The 21,756-nt window shown below is 40.5% G+C and overlaps 1 long non-coding RNA gene across 1 annotated transcript in view; it reads left to right on the top strand.

The window, feature by feature from the left end:
- Positions 1-21,398, top strand: part of LOC149856652 (uncharacterized) — a 175,917-nt gene extending 154,519 nt beyond the window's left edge. Inside the window, exons 4-5 of the long non-coding RNA XR_016444372.1 lie at positions 18,542-18,591; positions 19,756-21,398. This is a non-coding gene — a long non-coding RNA (uncharacterized LOC149856652). The remainder of the gene's footprint in view (positions 1-18,541; positions 18,592-19,755) is intronic.
- Positions 21,399-21,756: the final 358 nt, after the last annotated feature.

Genomic DNA, 21,756 nt, shown 5'->3' with positions numbered 1-21,756 from the left:
GTACGCTCAGCACCCACTTCACTCACTTCCCCTTCATCTGCCTACGCACAGACTCATACACAAACGTGTGCACACACATATACACTGATACACACTACCACATATATAGGCATATAAATATATGTTCTAATATGTGCACATTCCCAGGCTGATGGTATTTGGGAATGTGGTCTTTCAACATGCAAGTCACGGGAATCCTAGGGAAATTAAATTTCTGTGCCTTTTCTTTTCACCTTTTCCACCAAACTGGGTAGGTATGGCTACCCAATTTTGACGAGGCATCAGAGGACAACAGTAAACCCCGATAGCAATAGCTTATATTATCTACCTCCCTTTCTATAAGAAGAAACTTCAGGAAAATGAAATCACATGAACTGCAATGGAGGGTCCTTGTGGGAGAATCCCAGGAAGCGCAAAGGGTGTTGAGTTCAAGATCTAAACAACTTGCAGCCCTCATGGATTTAACTCAAGCTTTTGACAAAGAAACAAAAACATCATTTCTACCAGACAGCTGTTTTTACTATCCAAATTACTTAGATCAGTCTGAGTGCGAAGTGCGTTCCTACAATCCAAAGAGGACAAAGTGCCTAGAATCAGCTGGCAAACTTCCTAGCACGAACTACCTCTTGCTGCCCTGAAAAAACCCCAACATTTTTTCAGTTGTTACTTTCCATCAATTTGCAGCACTAACCCCATGATTTCCCTGTGGTTTCTCTGCAGTTCTGAACTCAGGCAGCTTTCACACGTTAAATCAGCCTAGATCACCAGCCTGGATTAACTCTTCTCTGGCTTTTTTCACCTAGAATTTCTCATTTGGTGACTGGTCCATCAATGTATCGTTATGTGATTGTGTTTCTAGGACTTGCCTCTGCAGCAGTTCCTCCTTCCCAGTCATCTGACTACCATATTAGCTCTGTGAAGCTAACTCTATAACACTGGTAAATAAGTATGGATAAAGCACTCAAGCCATGATTTAATAATGTAGTTATTTAGGTGCTTGACTTGTGCACTGAGTTGTCTGGATATGGTCAATGATATTACTTGTGAACTTAAAGCTAGGCATGTGCTTAAGTAATTATTAATATTTGTTTTGCGTAGTGCCTGGGGATATGTCTGTGATACTTCTGTGCCGTTTCTGATCACAATGGTGAGAAGTATGCTCCATGCATTTTCTCCTCTGTGTCAAATGTGTAAATGAGCACATGAGAGACAGAGCATGTCACAGCAACTGTGCTAGGCACTGTACAAACTGGGAATCTGCTCCCGGTTCTCAGCCACAGGGCCAGAGAGAGAGTCAAAATTTAAAACTGGGTTTCCCTGACACCCCATCCTATGCTTGTTCTGGAAGGGTTTGCTGCTTCTGTTGATTTCAACAACAGATAGAGGTTTCGTGGAAAAGACAGATGTAAGAAAGGAAATGAGTGAATTAGTAGCAATCAGAATCTATACTTACAAGTTTTATATACCAGACAGTCTTTTATGCTTGAAGCAAACAAGAAAAATACTTTCTTTCCCTCAAAGGGCACAATTTCTAGAGCTTTTCTTCATGTTGTTGGAAGAGAGATTTGTTTACTGCAGCACTACCTGGGAAAAGGATCAAGTCTATGAGCTCGCACAGCACAAGTGGGACTTCTCTCTCTAGTTTATGTATAATATAACATTGAAATGGAACCTGAATGGCATCCTCATTTAGTTGTCCACAGATTTTATTCATCAGAATTATTATGAAAAATGGGTAAATACATCCTACTAAACTGTGAGAAACGTGGAGCTGTATATGCTGCTTTCCTTCACTATTATAGCTGTGTCCAAGCATGCGAAATTGGTTTCTTATGCATCTCCAAGATGTGGGTGGCATTTAATTTGGAACTGGTCCCGTGTCTTCTAGGAATTGAAAGAGATAAAAATATTATTCAAAACAGAATTGAAGGAGTGCAGTGAATTCAGTATTGCACTGCAGGAACTGGAATTTCTATCCCATGGAAAACTTCACACTTCCAAACAAATATTTTTGTTGAGAATCTAAACACAAATTCCAGCACACCAAATTTTCAATGGGAAGGGAATATGTAAAATGAGCTATTTAGGGGTTTTCTAAAATGGATTCCTTTTTTCAAACAATTTCACTCAGCAGCTATGTTGCCTCTATGGTTCATTGGCTTCCCAGCCAATAAGTCAGCTCAGAGAGACTCTTACATACATAGCTCTTACATGGTCCCAGAGAGCTGAGTAAACAACTACTCAGAGACCTGGGTAGCCAGAAAGCCTTTTTACCTCCTAAGCAGGGACCCAGTCAGCTAGGGAGCTGCCTACCTAGAGAACCCGGGGAGCCTCTATTGCCTGATAGCCCACCAGGTAGGATTTAGAAAAGATGGAAGCCCGGAGGCCCCAGCTCCATGGCAGCCTGCTGGGTGAGTAGCTGAGGACTGGGGAACTGGAACAAAACAGCGTGATTTGTAGAAACAGCGTATTCTGTGAGGATGGAAAATTAACAACTTTCTCAGAGGCTTGCCTGATACTCAGGAATGACCTGACACTTAATCAGGACTAACAGGTTTCTCCATTTTATCCAGCTCTGTCAGAAAACAGGAACAATGTTTACATGTTTAAATTAGGATCTTCAGCCATTTTCAGATATACAGCTAGAAAGGTGAGAAGCCCTGCTAGCCCAGAAGGAGATAAAGAAAAATATAATGGGACCCTGATTGGTTTTCTCTGGAGTAATGTGTGCTTTTCCATATTTAAACATTATGAATTATTATGATCTTTATTATAACTTAATTCATTTACACACTATGCTAAAAATAGAGAGGCATCTTGTCCCAAAGTCTTTGCAATATAAGAATGATTATTTTTTGTTCTCTCTGTCGTATAGAAAAACATCAGGTGGAAGTAAAAAAGGATATTGCTGGCTAGCAGAGTGTAATCTTGCAGGACTCTAAAGTCACTGGCCCTAATCCAGATAAGAATTTAAGCATGTGCTTAACTAATACCAGAGTAGACTCAAAAACTGTGAGACAAAGCACTTCAGTACACGCTTAACTTTAAATTCAACCTCAGTATTTCAAATTTAGGCATGTGCTGAAGTGCTCTGCTGAATCAGTGCTTAGCACCTTGTAGGAATTAGTCTTCAACACAACAACAAAGCTGTAACAAAGGGCCCTTGTGCTCATAGCTCACATTCATCATTTAGAATGGGAGGAATCCATTTTCTTTGTGTAGTTCTATTTATTTGTCATGAATATTTATTTATCTGTAAAAAGTAAAAATTGAGCAATATTAGCATTAAACAAATTGCTAGCTGTTTCTTTAGTACTGATGAGGGACCAATCTGTGTTGCTTAGCCTTCTACTTCACTCAAATTCAGAACATTTGTAACTGATAAACAAAGTGCATGTTAGCTATTAAAGCTCAAAATTAGGCAGGCAGTAAAAAGTAATCTGAGAGGAGGACCATAGCTACTGATACTATTGAAGCTGTTCTTAAAACATATGGTTTCCAATTTTTAACACAATGCACAAAAATAAAACCCTGCACCCGATGAGTGCCTGATCTTTTCATCACTAAGTGATCAAATATGCCTGCTTGTTTTTTAGTTTTATGTCCCCTTCTCCTTTCTGCTTGTTTAAAAGGAATCTTGAGCTGAAAATTTGGTCCCTGGTACCAAAACAAGGAAGGCTGCGTGAATCCATTTGTAGTTCTGGCTTGAAGGGAAAAAAAAAGCACAACAGAACTTTTGCCTGGTGTTTGAAAATGCATTTTTTCAGTTTAGAAGAAAGATAGTCTTTCTTTCACAGTGGAAAAGCTACTTGCAGTGTGAACATAGTTACATTCTACAAAGATAGTGTGTGAAATATTTGGGTGCTTGTACACGTGATTTGTGATTTTTTTCAGGGTGGAATGCTACCAAACTTAACTGTGAAAAACCACGCTTGTCAGTAGAATAATGACATTTCATTTGTGGCTATATTTGCATAAAAGTTAGTTTTGCATGTGAAAATGAATTTATCTTTTTTTCCCCCACAAGCCCCCCCGCCACTATTTTAAAAATGTAACAGGATGCAAAAAAATGCCCAACAAGAGGAGACTCCTCCTTTCTCCCCATCATATTAGCAGGGGTTGGAACATTATATGACATGCAGATTCACTCAGGTGCAGTCCACTCATCACATACTGATTATAAAGGAAACGAGTGGTTGCTGTGCCTGAAAGGATTTAGGGTTTGAAGTAGAGAGATGTGGAGGAATGTGTAAGGTGGATGGGCACTATTATTATTACATTGAAGTTTTTATGTTATTTCAGTGACTAGTGAGGAAAATGTCCCAGATTTGGGGCGTTAATTCAGCTTTTGTATTCACTTGTTCTGTTTGAGAGCAGGGTTGGGGACTTGGTCTAGTCACATGCATAGCCAGTAATTATAGAGTATTTGGAACGTCATCAGTACATCTTCAGCGTTGGATTGGTATTATGATAGTTGTATTAATCTTTACTCAAAAGAAGAGGTCTCTTTGTAGGATAGGCCTATTCCTTTAATCCTAAAGCAAGTAGCAGTCCAGTCAAGTTACAGGGATTTTACTGTGAGTACAGATGGAAGGTAAATGCGTAGCTGACTAGCTTTCTCAAGTATTGGTGGGCTTTGCTTTACACCCTTCCCTGCCCCCTTTTTCTCTCCTCCTGTAAGTCTCTCCTTCAAACTTGGCTTTATGTTATGAATATTTGGTCATTCTCAACCTTGTACTGTAAGAAAACTGACCTCCACATATTGCCAAACCCACTCAGAAATTATCATTTTGGAATCTATTTCTTCAGGAGTGGAACAGTAAACCACAAATACATTGTAGCTTTGGAAGGATGACTAGAACTGCAGGAGTTGAAGACAGTAAACTAGTCTAGCTTCTATCTTCTTACCCATGTAGTGCTGTGTCTTGCTGTAGGCCAGCAGTTCCCAAACTCTGACAGAGGTTCACAAACTGACAGATTGCGCACTGCCAATTTAAAATGATACAACCTTAAGTACAACCAGCAATTTTTTGTCATATAAAGTAATTATAATAAATCTGTTAATGCATATCACTAACAGGTTGCCTGCATTCTAGTGGTGGCACCCGTACCACAGATTGGAAACGGCTCTTCTAGGCTGTTGCCCCAACAGCTGGCAAAAGGAAGAGTGCTCTGATAGAGATCCTGATTAAGCGGAGTTTAACCATCAGATATAAGAGCACCAAAATCCCTGTAGTTGCTGTTAAGAGATTCTGCCACAGAATGGATGACTGATATCCTGAGATTCTTTCACATTGAATGAAAAAAGACATTGAATCCATAAACAGTATGAGACTCTGCTCATACGTGGACTCTTCCAGAGATGGTTCAAATCCAGAGAGAGAATTGTAAAGGCAGGTTTGGCTTTAGAGAGATGAATTAAATCAGCTTCAATTCTTTTTGATAGGATGTTCTCACTCGGCCTGTCTGCATGTGATACCAGGTCTCACTTTTTCATGACTAGTAAAATTAAATAGTCTGAGACAAAATTCTAAATTTGATCTTAAATATGTTGGAGATCTATACTTAAATATTATTTCCCTCATTTTACCCAGCTCAGAAACTCTTGTCTGGTTCTCTACACTAATCTGTTGCTTAACCTAACTTCTGTCTAAGTTACATTATGCTTCATGGAAAAACTAAGGACAAACTCAGTTGTACTTACTCAGTAGTAATTTAACTACACCATAGAAACAGGCTTTCAAACCTTTCATCAGGCTGATTTATGAGCGGAACTAAGGCTTGCTTAGTACAACATTTTCACAGTAAGAGTTACATTCCCACAAAAAGGAACAGGCAGGTAGAATGAGTCAATCCTGCCAGACTAATTGTTCCATTCAGATAAGCAGATCTGGCTGTTCTAAAGGTAGAGAAATACTCTACCTTCAGTGTTCATTTCATAAATACTCTAAAGCATGCTAAGTTATTACAGAAAGATAAGTTTAGAGGAATTCCCCAGAGCAGAAACTGAATGAAACACATATCTGAGTTCTCAGAAATATTATAACTAATTTGATTTTTTCCACCGTTCATTTAACCTATTTTAAATAAATAAGGAAAGAATACACTGTGAACTGAAGCCATGAAGCACCAAGACAGGTATTCTGACATCTGTTAAAAATACCAATGAAGTGAAGCTCCAGAGAGCCATACAACAGCCCGACTAATTTCAAAGCAAGTGAATTATTTTCATGTGCTGCCATACAGACACAACCCAGTGTTAGTAAACACAGACCTTCTTAGATAGCAGGTGTAAAAAAAACATCAGCACCGTAAGTCTGTTCTAGCTTTTCCTTTTGTAGTGCACCAGCTGATAAAGCTGGGTGATCACTTGCCTGGGTCAACTTCTCTCTCTAGGTCGAGAGTTGCCCAAGCCCTCGTTCTACCTGTGCAAAAGCCCTTAGATGATTCACTGAATAACAGGTGAATAAATCAATATGATTTAGAGGTCAGGAACAAATCTCTCTTTTGGGTTTGCTGAAATAAATTTACCTAGCAGAATGTCTTCTAAAGCTTCTTCTAATAAAATGTTTCCTTTTCATTCGATTCTCAAAACAACCACCCCTGGTTTTCCTAAAAGCATGATTTCTTATGTTCTAGCTTTTACTTTTTTTAAATTTTATTTGTAGCTCATTGCTACTTAATGATGTAGTCAGTAATTAGTTAAGAGGCTGGACTTTCTGTATTTCCACTGTAGAGAACAAGACAAAGTAAACATCTGCACTATATGACATAGCTGAGCCCTGACCTGGGAGATTCACTTATCTACTATGTTACAAGGAGAATAACTAGGGGGTTTCAAAGCAAAATGATCCCAAATGGTGGGAGGTAGTGTGATAAGATCTCTGGTTAGCTTCAGGCTATTTAAGTACTTTTACTGGTTTGTTCGTACGTCTTGAAATATATAATGAATACAGTATGCTGTCTAAAGAATGATTTTATATGCATGGCCTATAAACTTAGTGTAGCATGTGTTATAACAGTGTTTAGTATTTTGCATCTTCAAAGTGCTATATAAATGTTACCCAGTTGATCCTTGCAACACCTCTGTGGGGCTTCTTTTATCTCCATTGAACAGATGGAGAAATGGCAGAGAGAGGTGACTGACTAATGCATGATCAGAAATACAGTTTGGTGGCTGTAAGTGCCTTTCATACAACTGTTCATTGTTGGCTGTGTTTATGTGGAACAGTAAACATTTTTATACTGGGTGGACATCCTGCTAGGGACTTCAGTTAATCTGTCCAGTGGTTTTTGCTGGGGCCGAGTGAATATGTCTGGGTGACAAGAATAAGCCCAGAAGTCCAGTTTGACTTAAGTCCAGTTTTTTAAAACAAGGTAGTATATAATTGTACACTGCTTCATGTCTGTAGAGCCATGCAAATAGCCAGTGCTGGTTTTATGCAAAAAAGGCAAGTGCCACATGGTTACACATGGAACTGAACACTTGACTTGCTTGAAATCTGATCATCAGCACTGTGGCTCTAGTGAGTTTGGTTAATGTGTTTTCTTATTGTTTTGAGACCTTGCTAAATCCTGGCTTGGATTAAACAAAGTTTAATCAAGATACAGTTCTAAAAGTTGTGCTCCTGACACTACACACAGCCTAATTAGGAGCCAAGAACAATACAAATCCCACAAGGAAAAACTATTCCTGTAAAATTTCTAACACAACTTTGTAACAAAGTATGTCTGGGAAGTACCAAGTGATCCTAACATTTGAATGGTACAGGGCACGTCTACACATTCATTAATGCACAGTAGTTACTGGGGTGTAGTTTTTCAGTTTTGGTAAGCCTGTGTGTGGAGAGATTGATAATATTTGTGGGTTGATTGCTGCTTTCGGTTTTATCAAGTCTGAGGCTGGAATGTTGTAAGCTGTTGGTGTTGTTCCTCTGATGGTTGTTTTGTGGCTGGGGAACTGCACATTTAGTTACTGCACATTTAGTTTAGTATTTGCTTAATGACGTACAAACTAAATGCACAGTAACTACAGTTACTGCACAGTAGCACTAGCAAACAGGTTTTCTGTGATGCTTACTGCACAGTAGCATAACACTGCGCAGTAGTGTATTAGCACAGTTTTTGACTGCATGCTACTGTGCAGTGTTATTAGGCTGCTGAGGAGTAAGCAACTCATGTAGACACACTTACTGCCAACCAAATAGATATCTCCTCCAGGCACATATGGGAAGTCAATGAGACTACAATTGCAAGTAAAATTATGCACACAGTTAACTTTTTGCAATTGAACAGTCCCTGACCCTCAGGTTCTACTGTATAATACTCTGGAAAAATACTCCCTCTGTGGTGTCCACTTTCCTCTGTTTAAGTATATGCACAATTGCAGGTTCTTTGGATGCCTCTGAAAGTCTGTAAAAAATATTTAACACTCCATATTTGGAGGTCACAATTGGTTCCCCAGTCAGATTGCAGTAGCCACTCCTCTAAATATTTTAGATGTTGCCCATTAGAATGCCAAACCATGTCCACATGAGTGCAGATGTTTGTTTCCCCAGGGACAAGTAACAGCATCACACCTTGTGCCGCTGCTACTTGTCCCTGGGGAATGCTGACCCCAACATCTAACTATCCTGGCCCCAGCACCCTTACCTGGGGTCCTGGGGGCCATGGGGAGCTGCAGTTGCAGCACTCCTGTAGCAGGGAGTCTGGCCAGCAGCTGGAGCATGACTCTAGTTGGCCAGACTCTGGTTTTGGGCGGTGTGGACTGCCATCATGTATGCTGTCCCATTTTTCTTTGGCATGGGGTTTTTTGACCTTGGGATCTCCTGGGGTCAAGAAACCCCCTGCACTGCTAAGGAGCAGCATGGAGAACGCTTACATGTACAGTGTGTGGTCTCAGCGATGGGTCTGTGGCACCGCATACTGTAGGTCCTCACTCGTCTGGATGCAGTCCTAGTGACCCAGTATGTCACTACAGTATAGACCAGAAATACTAGGGCATCACAAGTAGCAGGTTATATTTCAAAACCATTGGTTCAGAGTATTCAAGATCATGAATCATTTTTATTATTCTAAGGACTGGAAGAGCTTAGAAACTTTGCCTAAGAAGCAATACAGATTTTGAACAGCTGCACTGCAATTCTTGTCCACATTTGATTTTGGACAGAGCATTGATTTGCAGTTAATGTTCTCCGTGGCCAGGAAGTGCTGAAACTGGCAAACCCTCTCTCACAGGATTTTTGCTTTTGAAACAAAAACCGTGTTGGCTATTTGGATTTAGATGATCAGTATGGATGTGATTCACTACCGCATCTCATCATCAGAGTATCACAGGAGGTTAGTTAACATGGATCAGACATGATCAAGTTCACTACAAAGGACATACTCTTTTTGTAAGGGTTTTTGCAGCTGTATAAATGGATATTGTGTATATGGAGCAAATTTTATGTATATTTTCTTTATATTTACATCAAATGTTCTTTAGGAAAATAGTTGATTGAATATAAGTACATATACAAATGCAGATTTTTAGATTAACACAAACAAAACTACACTTAGAAAAATATGCACACATCTGTGCATCTAGTTACAAGATATATAAGTATCACAGTTGCACATGCAGTCATAGTAATTATACGTATGTTAACCTTACAGTAATAATATGTTAATTTACATGTATTTTGGCATATATAGTTCTGAAAGAGATCTTAATATGTTATATCCGGAAAGATCACAGAGCTCTTTTATCAAAGGGATGCATGCCTTAAAGTGATGTGCAAACTCTACTTTGATTACTGATTAAATGCAGTCTCCTCTGTTCTCAATGCTACATGACAGTTTAGAAAAAGTAGCAAATGCACCTGATTTAAACTTTTCAGATAAAACATTATGTTGAAAATGAATCCACAGGGAAATGCCAATTTTAATTGCTTTTACATTTTTAAACCAATTTTTTGATCAGCAATGTCTAAGAAAAATATTTTGATCTAATATTTTCTCCTGCAAAATGAGGAAATAAAAATAATAATATAAATGTACACAAAAAGTGTGTGAATGTGGGTAATAACTTTAATAACTTGATTTTTTTCTGAAAAAATCTCTATATTAAATAGTAAAAATGGCTTTTTTCACACTTTCATATACTTTCCCTTTGATATATTTGCAGTGGCAAAGAAAGGGAAAAAAGAAAGCAGGGGAGAAAAGATAATAAGAAATTAAGGATGAAAAACTGAAATGATATTTAAATTAAGGAGAAAGGACAACTATAATTTTGAAACAAAAATACTAATTTTGGATTGCCATGCTGAATTCAACCGAAATTAGAGTTCTTAATTTTTAAATGAATTGTGTCGAAAACACAACTGTTTTCATAAGAATATTTAAATGTGATTTTTCCTGAGCAAGTTACATTTTCTATGGAGAGATATATATTTTCCAACTTGTGTTACTAATGAAGTTGAAATGCTTTACTGAACTGAAAAAGCAGGGGAAATATGGTTCAGCTGATTGTAAATTACTTTAGTTGGAGAAATGGAACCATTTTTAGTATTTTGACAGTTTTGGTATTTTGACAATTTTGGTTCTATAAAGATCCTGAAAATGGGAAAGGTAAATTAAACGGATCATTTAATGTATTGTGTCAAATATATAATATAAAAATTGGTCTAATTTCGTAGTTCAGTGAGGCTAAATTCATTATTGCCAAATGTTGTGATTGTACCACTTCTCAAATGATTACATGAAAATAGCTTGAATTAAAAAAAATAAAAATAAGATCCTACCCCCTCACAGTTACAGAAAAACCTTGAAAATGTGAATGCTTGAGGATCAAAAACCAGAAAACACAGGGAGAGAGAACTGAAATATTATTATTTTTCAAATCTCAGTATTTTAAATAGATCATACTTTGGGGGAATGACAGGACTGAATTCCTATGATTTTAGATGCCTGTGCTTGACTAAACTGTAAAGTGGAATTATAAAACAACAACCCTGTGAGTCTTACATATGGAGAGAGGCACTTTCTCTGCCTCTTTCTCTGTCCTTTTAATTGTTTTTATTTCCAGGACAGTGACACACTGAAGCCCCAACTGAATCAAGATCCCACTGTGCCAGTTGTTATACGTACACAGAATAAGAATAAACTCCTTGCTTTGAGTAGCTTATAGTGTAAACCTGAGAAGGAAAGAGTGACATGCACTCCTTCCTCTTGTTTTCCATTGAAGATCCTAACTGGAAATTTCACATCTAGGATGCATATAGTTCCATGGATTTAGGATTGCAGGGATTTTTTCAGATAACAGTGCTTTTGGATTGTATAGAAATACAGTTCCATGCAAAACACCAAAAAAAAGTAAACTCATGTCTTGACAATTTTCCACTGAGGCATGTATAACTTCCAAAGTTACTGTTCGTTTGTTGCTTTTGGGATGAACGTTGCTTTCATCACAGAGGGCTGCCTTCTTTGTTTTTAAAGGCTTTTTCTGCCAAGGAAAGTAAGTGTTTTTCTCAAGCACGGTCCTCTGAAGGGACTGAGGCATGTTGAATAGACAAGTAATTTTTGTACCCTCAGGCTGTATATGGCCTATACTAAAAATTACAAGAGGGGAATCTGTAGGTCTGCAAAGAGTGTTTGTCGAAAGCATCTTGCAGTAAGAGAACAGGTTGTGGCTAATCTCATTCATTTGCTACAGATAAGAGACGTGCTACTCTTTTTGTTTTCCCCTGGCAAGATCAAATCCTATCTGTCTATAAATGTGAGCCATTGTTTCTAAGTCGAGTGCTTTGATTAAAAAATGATATGGCTGAAAACACTCTCTTTGCTGAGAAGAAATGATTAAGAAAATGGCCCGTGTGAGCTTCTGAAGAGAAACCGTCTGCTCAGCACACAGGCCAGTCAAAATATGCTTTCTGGCAGAGACATTAATAAATAGACCTGCTTCAAGAGATAGAGATTTAAAGGCAAGAGACTGTAATGTTGTTCTAAAATTCTTCTGGGCAGGAACTTAAATCCAATTTTAATGAGGTCATAGCAGAACATTAATTTATTTTCTATCTTCCAAACAATATCTTCTTTGTTAAGCATGAAGATTGGAAAGATTTTTTTTTTTAGTATATGCTTAAAAATGTGTAAAAGTCTTCTCCTCTTCTCTCATTTCCTGAGGACAACCATGTGATATATCCCTCGCTTGACTCCATAAATATATTAATCTAGCATCCACTAGTACTATGCAGAATTGACAAGCCTCCATCTTTCAGCTTCCCTTTGTATCAAGTGTCAGGAATTAAGTGAAAGGAACAGGTTTTCTTTGGTGAAAACACAGAACTGCTGAGTAACAGCAACACGAACATAAGGGGATCTATTGTGGCATACTCCACAGCGAAGGCAGTGGAAGCCCCGTCATTCAGAACATTTCAGTCTTGCCAACTGTTGTGATTTTTTTGAGTTTCTCAAGATTGAGTGCTTTTCTTTTGATTTCAGCTCCTGGATTCGTGTGAATAAGTAGGAATTCTCTGCTTACATTGAGAAAAAGGGGTCTAGTCCTCCTGGCTATAGAAAAAGGTTGAAAATATGAATCCTAAAGAATCAAGCTCAAGATAAATAAAAAGGACCCTCAATTTATTGTTTTTAAAATCCCATGATTTTTTGCATTCTTGGGTTTGACAGTGCTTAAAGAAATCTTTATGGAAAACACAGAAGCATCCTGCATTACATGAGATACATGTAGACTAGATAACTCACTATGTTCTGTGCATCCCTTTTTGCCTGTGGCTCTTTAAAAACGAGTACGTGTAGCTTTTATATATCATTTATAAATCAATCAGGAAGTACAGCATTTATAAATCAATCAGGAAGTACAGTCTGCATGCAGTACATGTACATATCTGTTTTGCAAGCCCTGTCTTGTGACCTGAGTCTATGTCTTGGCTTCAAATCTGTCATGGCTACGGTAGGAGTGTTACCATACTTTTTAACTACTGGTATTATAAGCACAATGCTCTTGAGTCCACATGGGGTATGAATGCCCTGCTGACCAAAACACAGATTTAGCATCAATGGACCTGGCAGAAGAAGATAGCTGTTTGCACATGCCTAGAACCCTTGCTGGGAGGCAAACTATCCACTCATTCAAAATCACATTGAGTTGCAATCTGTTAGGAACAGAAAGCGAGTACAGGGAATGGCTGAAAGACATAGTGCAAGCAGAAGGAAATAAGGCACGTAGACACTGTCTAAACATCAGGAGGACTTGAATTCTATGCAGAGAAATAGCATCTTACAAAAAATCTAAGATTTATCTGGATTCCAGAAGGAAGTGGATGTGAGAGAAAGGTGGGTGGAGTTGTTACATGAGATCTGGGTAAATCTCATTATCCAGGTTAAGAACTTTTCATCCCATCAAAAGCATTGCAGAGTTGCTGTAGCTCTGTTCCTACATGTACATCCAAAAGACATCAGAGATAATTAGAGTTAGCTCAGGCCCCTCTGCAAGCACGGCCATACCAGGAGTAAGCAAGAAACAGCTCCTTCGACAGCTACCACAATGCCAGTGCACATGAAGCATGTCATTATCAGGGTGCCACGGACTCCCGGTGACTGTCGAGAAGAAAATGTGTCTCAGATTGAAGGTGGAAGGAGCAGTCATTTCATGCCAATTAACATAAGTTTGCAAGCAGCGATGTTAAGTTTTCCCTTCCAAACAGCTGAGCCAGTCCTGCTGGGTAATCTGTGATTCCAAGGAATGTTTCAAATCCAATGCTTATCTACTAAGCCACAATGCGTACACTAAGCAAAAAAAAAAAGGTTCTTTTTATGCATGCAAAGCTTCTCCCCCTCCACTACCCTGCCTATCACCTGCTAGTACAAATTAGCAGGTTTTTTTATGAGTTGCACATAAACCCCATGCCTCTGGTGATGCATGAGAAACCACTGAAGGAGCTCGATTCAGTCTTTAAAGTATTCCATTTGTTTTATGGACAAGGCCATTATCTGCTCCACGTAGGCACTCGCAGATACTAAATGACACACTTTTGGCAGGAAATCCAACTGACTAATTATCCATACAAATTACTTACCCACTGACTTCAAAAGAAAACCAGGTTTAAATGATCCAGAAAATGAAGTAATGGTCAGTGGGATAAACCCTCTCTGCCTTGCCTGTCCCCCTGAATAAAACGAATGGTGATATTCACAACAGGCAAGATGAACCAAAAAGAGGAAATTTCTGGTGTGGGCTGGATATTTTCAGATGAAAAAAGAGAGCCTAACTTGGCCATCTGGTCACTAGCATGTATTACATTGGAACTCATGCATTTTGTATGTGGTTCAGTCCTCTGTCAGTCTCTCCTTTCTTCAGCTTGCTGGCAATAGAAGGGACAGCTATATTATTTACACAGAGTAAACCTCCTCTGCAGGTCTGCCTTCATTTGCTATTCTCTCTGCCAAAGTGGAGGTTTATGGAAGAGTGAGAGTATTAAATACTGAAAGATATTGATGGTATCATTATATTGATGGTATCATTAGGATCTGTGAGAGTCACAAGACAAATTCCATGGTCATTCAAAACAAAGTGCTGTCATCTTGATTAAAATAGATGTCTTGGGCCATTAGATTCTGATGCCAAAAGAAGCCACAGATTCTCAGAAAGTTATACTAGATGAAATGGTCCCATTTTATTTTCATTCTGTATAATATCGTCATGGTACTATTCACTTGAGAACAGAGCAGTATAAGCAGTCACCATTAGCATTTGGTCTGGCCATTCACATAATTGCTCTGCATTTATTTTTGTTTTTGCAATCATCATTTCATTTCTTTTTGTTCTTAATTTTTAATGCAAATTGAAAGGATACAATTATACTCTATAAATAGTCTCATTAGTGTCATTGTGTACAAAGACTTCAGAATCTGGTCATTATTCTGCAGTCTCAAAGTTTGTTATAGGTAGATTGATGTAATGCAGGTTGTGATGATCTGCAGAATTAATTAGACCTTTTCATCATTTCCTATTCTGTGAATTGAACTAGTATCCCCCCCCCAATTAAGTAGGCAAGAAAAAAAAAAGAACATTTATAATAGCGAGTGAGGATCTTTCAGAATTTCTCCGAACCTCATTTTAGAGGCACATTTTTAATATAAATATATGTGGTCAGATTCTTGAAGAACTGAGTCTTTAATCTTACATCTGGCTTAAAAATGTGCTGGTGCGTAGAAATTTTGTAAAGCATATGCAAATGACAGAAGTGGCATACAAAACTAGATAGTAATACTCACTTAAAAAAACGTTCTGTAGGCTTTTGTGGGAACAGGTTATAAATAGGACAAAAGCTGGTATGTTCCCATTCAGATTTGGGGACCCCTGCCACAAGGGTATGTTAAACTAGGTTCTCAGCTGGGCCTTTCTTTTCTCAGGTTGAGAGTACATTGTAGGCTGCCTGCTCCTCTTCTGCTTGCTTTAGAGTAATATAAGCACCCTACTGTCTATATAGCTCAATATTTCAGTCTGTATTACATGGGGGTTGGAAGCCAGGCACAGACTTCAAGTGACTGCCTCTCACTGTCCCGTCTTGGTGTTGATGAGCTGAGGGAGCCATACCAAGCTCTCTTTGTGGGGAAGAGTCCTTCTGAAACAGGACTTGAAAGAAGGGGAAACCAAAGCCCTTTTTGTGATGCACACACAGTAAGAGCTGCCCATAATGTCATGTGCATTTGACAACATGAGTGTTTGGGCAAAGAGTTTTTCCTTCTGGTGCTTATAAAATAATTGGAAAAACTTTTTAAGGGGTTTGGGAATGATTTCTGGAAACTCTAAGGCAAACTTCATTCTCCAAATCACTAGTTTTGGTTAGTGTCTTACACAACCCTTCTAAGTCCTAGGTAATGGTATGCATAACCCCAAAGAGCAGAAACAGAAAGACAGGAAATTATGGCTGAAAATGTGTTTTCTTAGGGCGTTTGTGCTCACTGTTGGAGAAGTCAGTGCCAGCTATTGTGCAACGCAGCAAGAAGTCCCTTTTCAGCTGAGTTCTGCTAAAACTCAGCCAGATTGTAGTGGGATTCAAAAATCTCCAGAAGAAATACCCTGTGAATAAAGGCAGCTGCTCAGCTAGTGTCATGTTAAGAATACTAAGAACACTGTTTATTCCAGCATTCAAAAATCGCTAGACAGACCCTCTCCAAATGATGAGATTTGCTTAAAAATCATGATGTGCTTAAAATGAGTAAGGAATGTATTGGGTGGGGGGGTGTTGTTGATGAACCTTGGGGATCACATTCTCTCCAAACCCATGAAGTCTACCATTCTGCTAGGTAGAAGCTAGGGCGGGAGACACCTTAGAGACTGATTCAGGGAGGCATGAGCTTTCATAGGCAACAGCCTATCTTCATCTGATATTTTCATCAGCCTTGAGGATGCCTTCCCTGTCTGTTTTGGGAAGTTGGGGGGACAAATATGTTGAGGCTATTCAGGGCAAGGAGGTAATTATGAGTATGACATTGCTTTCCAACAGACAAAAGGGAAGCAGAAGGGGAAACAAGAGGCTTTTGGATGATCAACCTCCCTACCCCCAAATGACACAAAATACAACCAATGGTAAAAGTGATAGATGCAATTGTGCTGGAAGCGAGAAGCAAGGCATTATCTCAGCTAGGGACAGAAATCACACATAAACCAGTATAAGTGACTGGAAACAGGTCTAAACCTGTTACAGAAGAGAAGTTTGGAGTTGAGGCAGCAAAGTCTCTGCCCCCCAGCCCAGCCTGTGAGCGGTCTGGTGGGGCTGGTGAGGGGGACCAGAGCCCCCAGCCCTGGCCCCCCCCAGCTGAGGTCTGCACAGCACAGGGGGAGCCCCAGTGGTGGGGGCTTTTCCTTCCACAGCCCAGCTTTCCCTCCTCCCCCCTGCCCAACTCCACCAGCCCCCCCCCCCACCAGACCCGGCCTCTTAGCCACAGGGGGAGGTGGGCAGGGGGGAGAACATAGCCCCCATCCCCCCCAGCAGGGACTTCCCCCCACCAGCTGGATGATCATCCCAGCCCTGCCCCCCCATGCCAGACCGGGCCTCTCTGCTGCTGGGAGGACAGGGTGGGGGGCTCTGTTCCCCCCCCTTAAGCCCCCCCATGGCTGAGATGCCAGGTAGGAAACAGGGGCAGGCGTGAAGTGATTGCTCAGCCAGGCTGCAGGGGGGAAAGCCAGGTTGTGGGCAGCCCCCCCACCTATGCTGTGCAAACCCCAGCTGGGGGGGTGCCCCCTCATCCTCCCTGGGGCTGCCATGGCAACCAGCAAGCCTAGGGCTGTGGGCAGGGGAGGTCCGCAGTGACAGTAGGTGATTGGGGGTGCCTGCCAGTCAAGGATGGTGCTGCTTAGCTGGGCTTTCCTGTCCTACGTGATGTCTGGCATGCTGGGAGGCAGGCAGGAGTGACCCCCCCGCTCTCCGACCTAGCCAGTGCAGGCATTTGCGTGCCTTTCCCTCTGGGCAAACCTGAGTTGCCTTTGCTCTTGATTCAATCTTTGCATCTTAGTGAAACCCATGAAGACTGGATCAATTCTGCCTTGCGGTTTTTTTTGACTGTCTGTACTTAGCCATTGTGTTAGACATCATCCTGGAGTTCCCAGTAGCAGGCTCTTTCCCATTTATTGTGACACACGGCTAATCATAGCCTTCTGCTGCAGTAAGTCTTGAGATATGAAGTATCAGCGAAGGCTTTTGCTAAAAAATAAATAGATCTCAGGTAGAAACTAGTCTGTCTGAGTGTTCAAACAAATACCTGACATGAAGTTTAGAAAGTGTCATACAGACTAGATCCAATATATAGGTTCACTGTCATGGGCTGTGCATTCATACTTTGCATCACACACAGCCCAGTAGTTTCATCACAACCTTACATCAGAGTCCTAGCCAATGAGCCAGATTCTCCACTGAATTCTTATATTTTCACCCCAGGACAATTCCACTGAAATCAATTCAGGGACTGAAGTAACAGAGTGGTTTTTATGCCAAAGAAATCAATGCTACAAGCTTTTGAGCTTCCGGACCTGCTGTTTTTCTTTAGCCCCTCACTTCAGTTTTTTTTATGCTACTTGGGGATGTTGATGGGTTCGCATGTGTAGGAGGCTCCTCTGTCATCTCAAGAGACCAAGTTAGGTGCTAGTATTAAATACCGAATGACAGATTTTTCATAGCTTGAGAAGAACAAAACAAAACAGCTGTCTGAATAATACTGAAGGAGCAGGAACTAAGTTGCTCTTTGAAAATAAACTCAACATTGAAGATGGTGATTGAGATAAACTTATGGCCCAAAATGTGAATATTTAAGATACTCAGAAAAGGTTCTTATGTTAGTGGTTTGCAAATGTAGGAACAGTATATTCAATCTTTATTTTCTCTGGTATGTTCTTTAGCTTAAAGTACAGTTCCACATTAAAAACTGACCATTTTAATAAAGAGATCTGCTGCTTTTATTATTCAGTTAGATCTACTAGCTTACCTTTTGTGTCAAAAAAGCTTTTATTGCATTTTTTTTACTCCTGTTAACCCTGCAGATCCATTACTTCTGACATTGATTGAGTGGAAGATTCTTCTTTTGAATCAGGTTTGTGAAGTTCTTCTGTTTAAAATCATGAAGACGTTGGCTGTTACCGAGGGCCTAATTCTATGGAACCCTTTATGACTTGTGAAAAATTTCACTGAATTTGGCTTTCAGATTTGGCTTTCAGCAAGTCAGTAGTTATCTAAGAAACCAGCATTTTATGGGGAACTAGCACAACTGATATGGAAGACACTGAGAGGTGGAAAACATAAAACTCCCATGATGGCATCTTTAGAAAGAAGCTTTTCAGAACAGACTCATATTTTTACACTGAACATACAACACAGAGGAGAAATATGACAATGTTAGATCCTTGAGTTCTCAGCACTGCACAGTGCTCAGAGCAGTGATTCTCAACCAGGTGCCTTGAGATTCTTTCAAAGGTGCCACCAGGTGTCACTCAATGTTACACTGTTAAGTGTGCAAGCATGATTCACAAGATAAACCCACAGATCTCAAATAGGAATCAATAGTGATAAACACATTCTGACCTGTTGTAGGCTTCCTTGGTTCTTTGCAAAAGCTTTGCTTTATTATTTTCTGTCGTCAAAAAAAAAAAGAGTGAAAACTAGAAGTGGTATTTGCTAAGCGGTGTGCCTCAAGTCTGTTGAGAGATGACTCAAATCTAAAAAGGTTGAGAACCACTGGCTCAGAGTATAACATACTACTGGCTCATGAAGGTGTGCTAGACTGAAGGCCGCAAACTTGCCTTTTTCTACATAAAAAGACCAGCATAAACAGCAGCAGCACAACTTTCTACCTGCTTTTGCTGGCCTGCCCACATACCTCAACTCTGATGAAGGGAAAGCAACTCTAGACGTGAGAATATAGTTCAGTTTCAATGACCATTTGATCCCCACTTGCTCTGCTGAGATTGCAAAAAGCAGTGCTACATGTGACAGGGCTTTGTGTGATATGGACGCTTTTTCCACTAGGAACTGAAATGAGATCTGCCAAATCTATTTGCATTGTCTGCTGAAACGCCATCAGATGGCATTCATTTTGCCACAGGCTTCATTAATTAGTGCCCAGACAGTGAACTGCGCTCTTTGCACAAATAAAATTAGGAGACTCTACAAAGGTGTCCTACAGGGACTTCAGGATTTGCTTGTTCATTAGAATTAATATCTTCAAAACAGTAAAACTCTCTTTTTTTTGTATTTCTAGGCATGTGCAAAGCAATCGACAGGTCTGCTCAAAGACCAGTGTACACCTCAGAAGCTTAGAAGAGGACATACAGGTTACAATGTGTGATAGATATCTGGATATAACTACAAAGTAGAGCATGTTTGAACTGTTTCTTTTCTTTGGAAGGGCAATAAGAACAGGAAGAGAGAGTTTTTCTGGATTTGCCAAAAGTTAAGTCATTACTGATACAAACAATATCTCAGGTTACTGTTTGGGTTTAGAAACATTTATGAATTGCACTGGATTGAACTCTTCAACTCTGAACTTCAACCCCAACTCCCTCCCTGACCAACACCAAAGGGTCATTTCTATTCTTTGCATTATGTCAGTGGGGACACCCCAGAGCTGTTGCATATATGTTTAGATGGTGGTGGCAAGTTGGAGGCCCTGAACTCCTTTGGTCTGGTGCTGCTGAAAAATGATTTCATTTGGAACCACTGTGAGCATTCAAGATGTTTTACTGGAGGTGGATGTAAAGCCAAATTCCAAATGCACATGGTTAGAATTTAGTTGCAGACTATGTAAACACACAGAAGCAATGGAAAACTCTTGATATACTATTGCATGTTGTTTGACCAGTTTTAAGAAAATTGTCTTTGTGAGCACAGGGGCTTTGCACACAAATTGTTAATGCTTTATTCAGCCTAACATTTTATTTTTGGTCTACCAACATTTCAAATCTGATGAACAAGATCTGCCAAGTATAGGTACTCATCACTGCTATTCTCTCTCCAAAAGTTCACTCTAGCCTAAGATGCTATTGATGGGTTGATAGTGTGAAATGCTGCCACTGGCTCTGAACTAGCAAAAGGCAAGTAGCAAAAGTTATTTAGTGGATGCATGCAATTAATGCTGCAAAGTGATAAGCTCCAGAGTACTTTGAGTCAGACTATACTGCTCCTGGGCACAGCGTCTGTATGTGTGCCCAAGGCAGCAGGACTTTGAGCCAGGGCAGAGCAGGCCCAGGCTGGCAGCAAGCTCAGGGGAAGTCAGCCCTGGGCTCTGAGTAGTGGCAGTGGGTGGAAGAGGGGATGGCTAGAGTGCGAGAGTGCCAAACATGCAGAGCCACGTGGCTAGGTGGCAGGCAAGAGTCTGGCTCCCTGATCCCTGGGGTGACTGAGTGCAATTTCCACCCATGGTCCCTGTCTACATGAGTGTTTGATCTCAGTTATTTACTTTGCCATAGGATAGTACTGTCCCTGACTAATTAATTAGATGAATGTGTCCTAATACACATGTAGACTGTGATGCTTTACTGTGGAGCTAATTACTAATCTTACAGGAAAGTGCACATTAGGGCTGTGCAAAGCTTCAGGTGCTGATTCGATTTGGAGGAAATTCAGGCTGATATGGTGGCCAAATCTCCAAATCTGAATCAAATCAGGAGACCAATAAAAAGGTCTGAACTAATTAAAAGCCTCTGAATCAATTCAGAAAAAGATTCGGAGGAGATTTGGAGATTTTCTAATTTGGCCAGTCCTTGCTTGCCACTGCAGGGAACTGGACCTGGACTCCGTACCAGTAAGTAGGGGTCAGACAGGGGGGCTGGAGGAGGGTGAAGGGGACCATGGGGGGACCCCTGCCAGGCCCCATCCCCTGCCTGTTCCCCCAGCCCTCCTGAGTGTCCCCCAACCCCTGCCTGCTCTCCCAGCCCCATCAATGGCTTCCTCACCTGGCCCCAGCATCCTGGTTCTTTAAAAAAAAAAAAAAAGCCCCCCACTCACTGGCTCTTGCCAGGTGGGGGAAAGCAATCCCCACTGCCCCCCACTGCCCCATGCCCCAGGCTCTGCCAAAAGCCCCCATCCCCTGCCCACTCTCCTGCCCCACCCAGCCCCAGTGTCCTGGTGCTTTAAAAAAAAAAAGCTACACAGTCACCAGCTGCTGCAGCAGCCATTGGGGCTTCTGGGGGCTCATGGCTGAGCCCCCCCCCCCATGCAGCGTGGAGCAGTGGAGGATAGCGAGGATTGTTCCCCAACCTGG

The sequence above is a fragment of the Crocodylus siamensis genome, chromosome 10 (assembly GCF_052110815.1).
Source record: "Crocodylus siamensis isolate JL-2025a chromosome 10, ASM5211081v1, whole genome shotgun sequence".
In the NCBI taxonomy this organism is placed as follows: Eukaryota; Metazoa; Chordata; order Crocodylia; family Crocodylidae; genus Crocodylus; species Crocodylus siamensis.
This window is presented reverse-complemented; position numbering and strand designations above follow the sequence as displayed.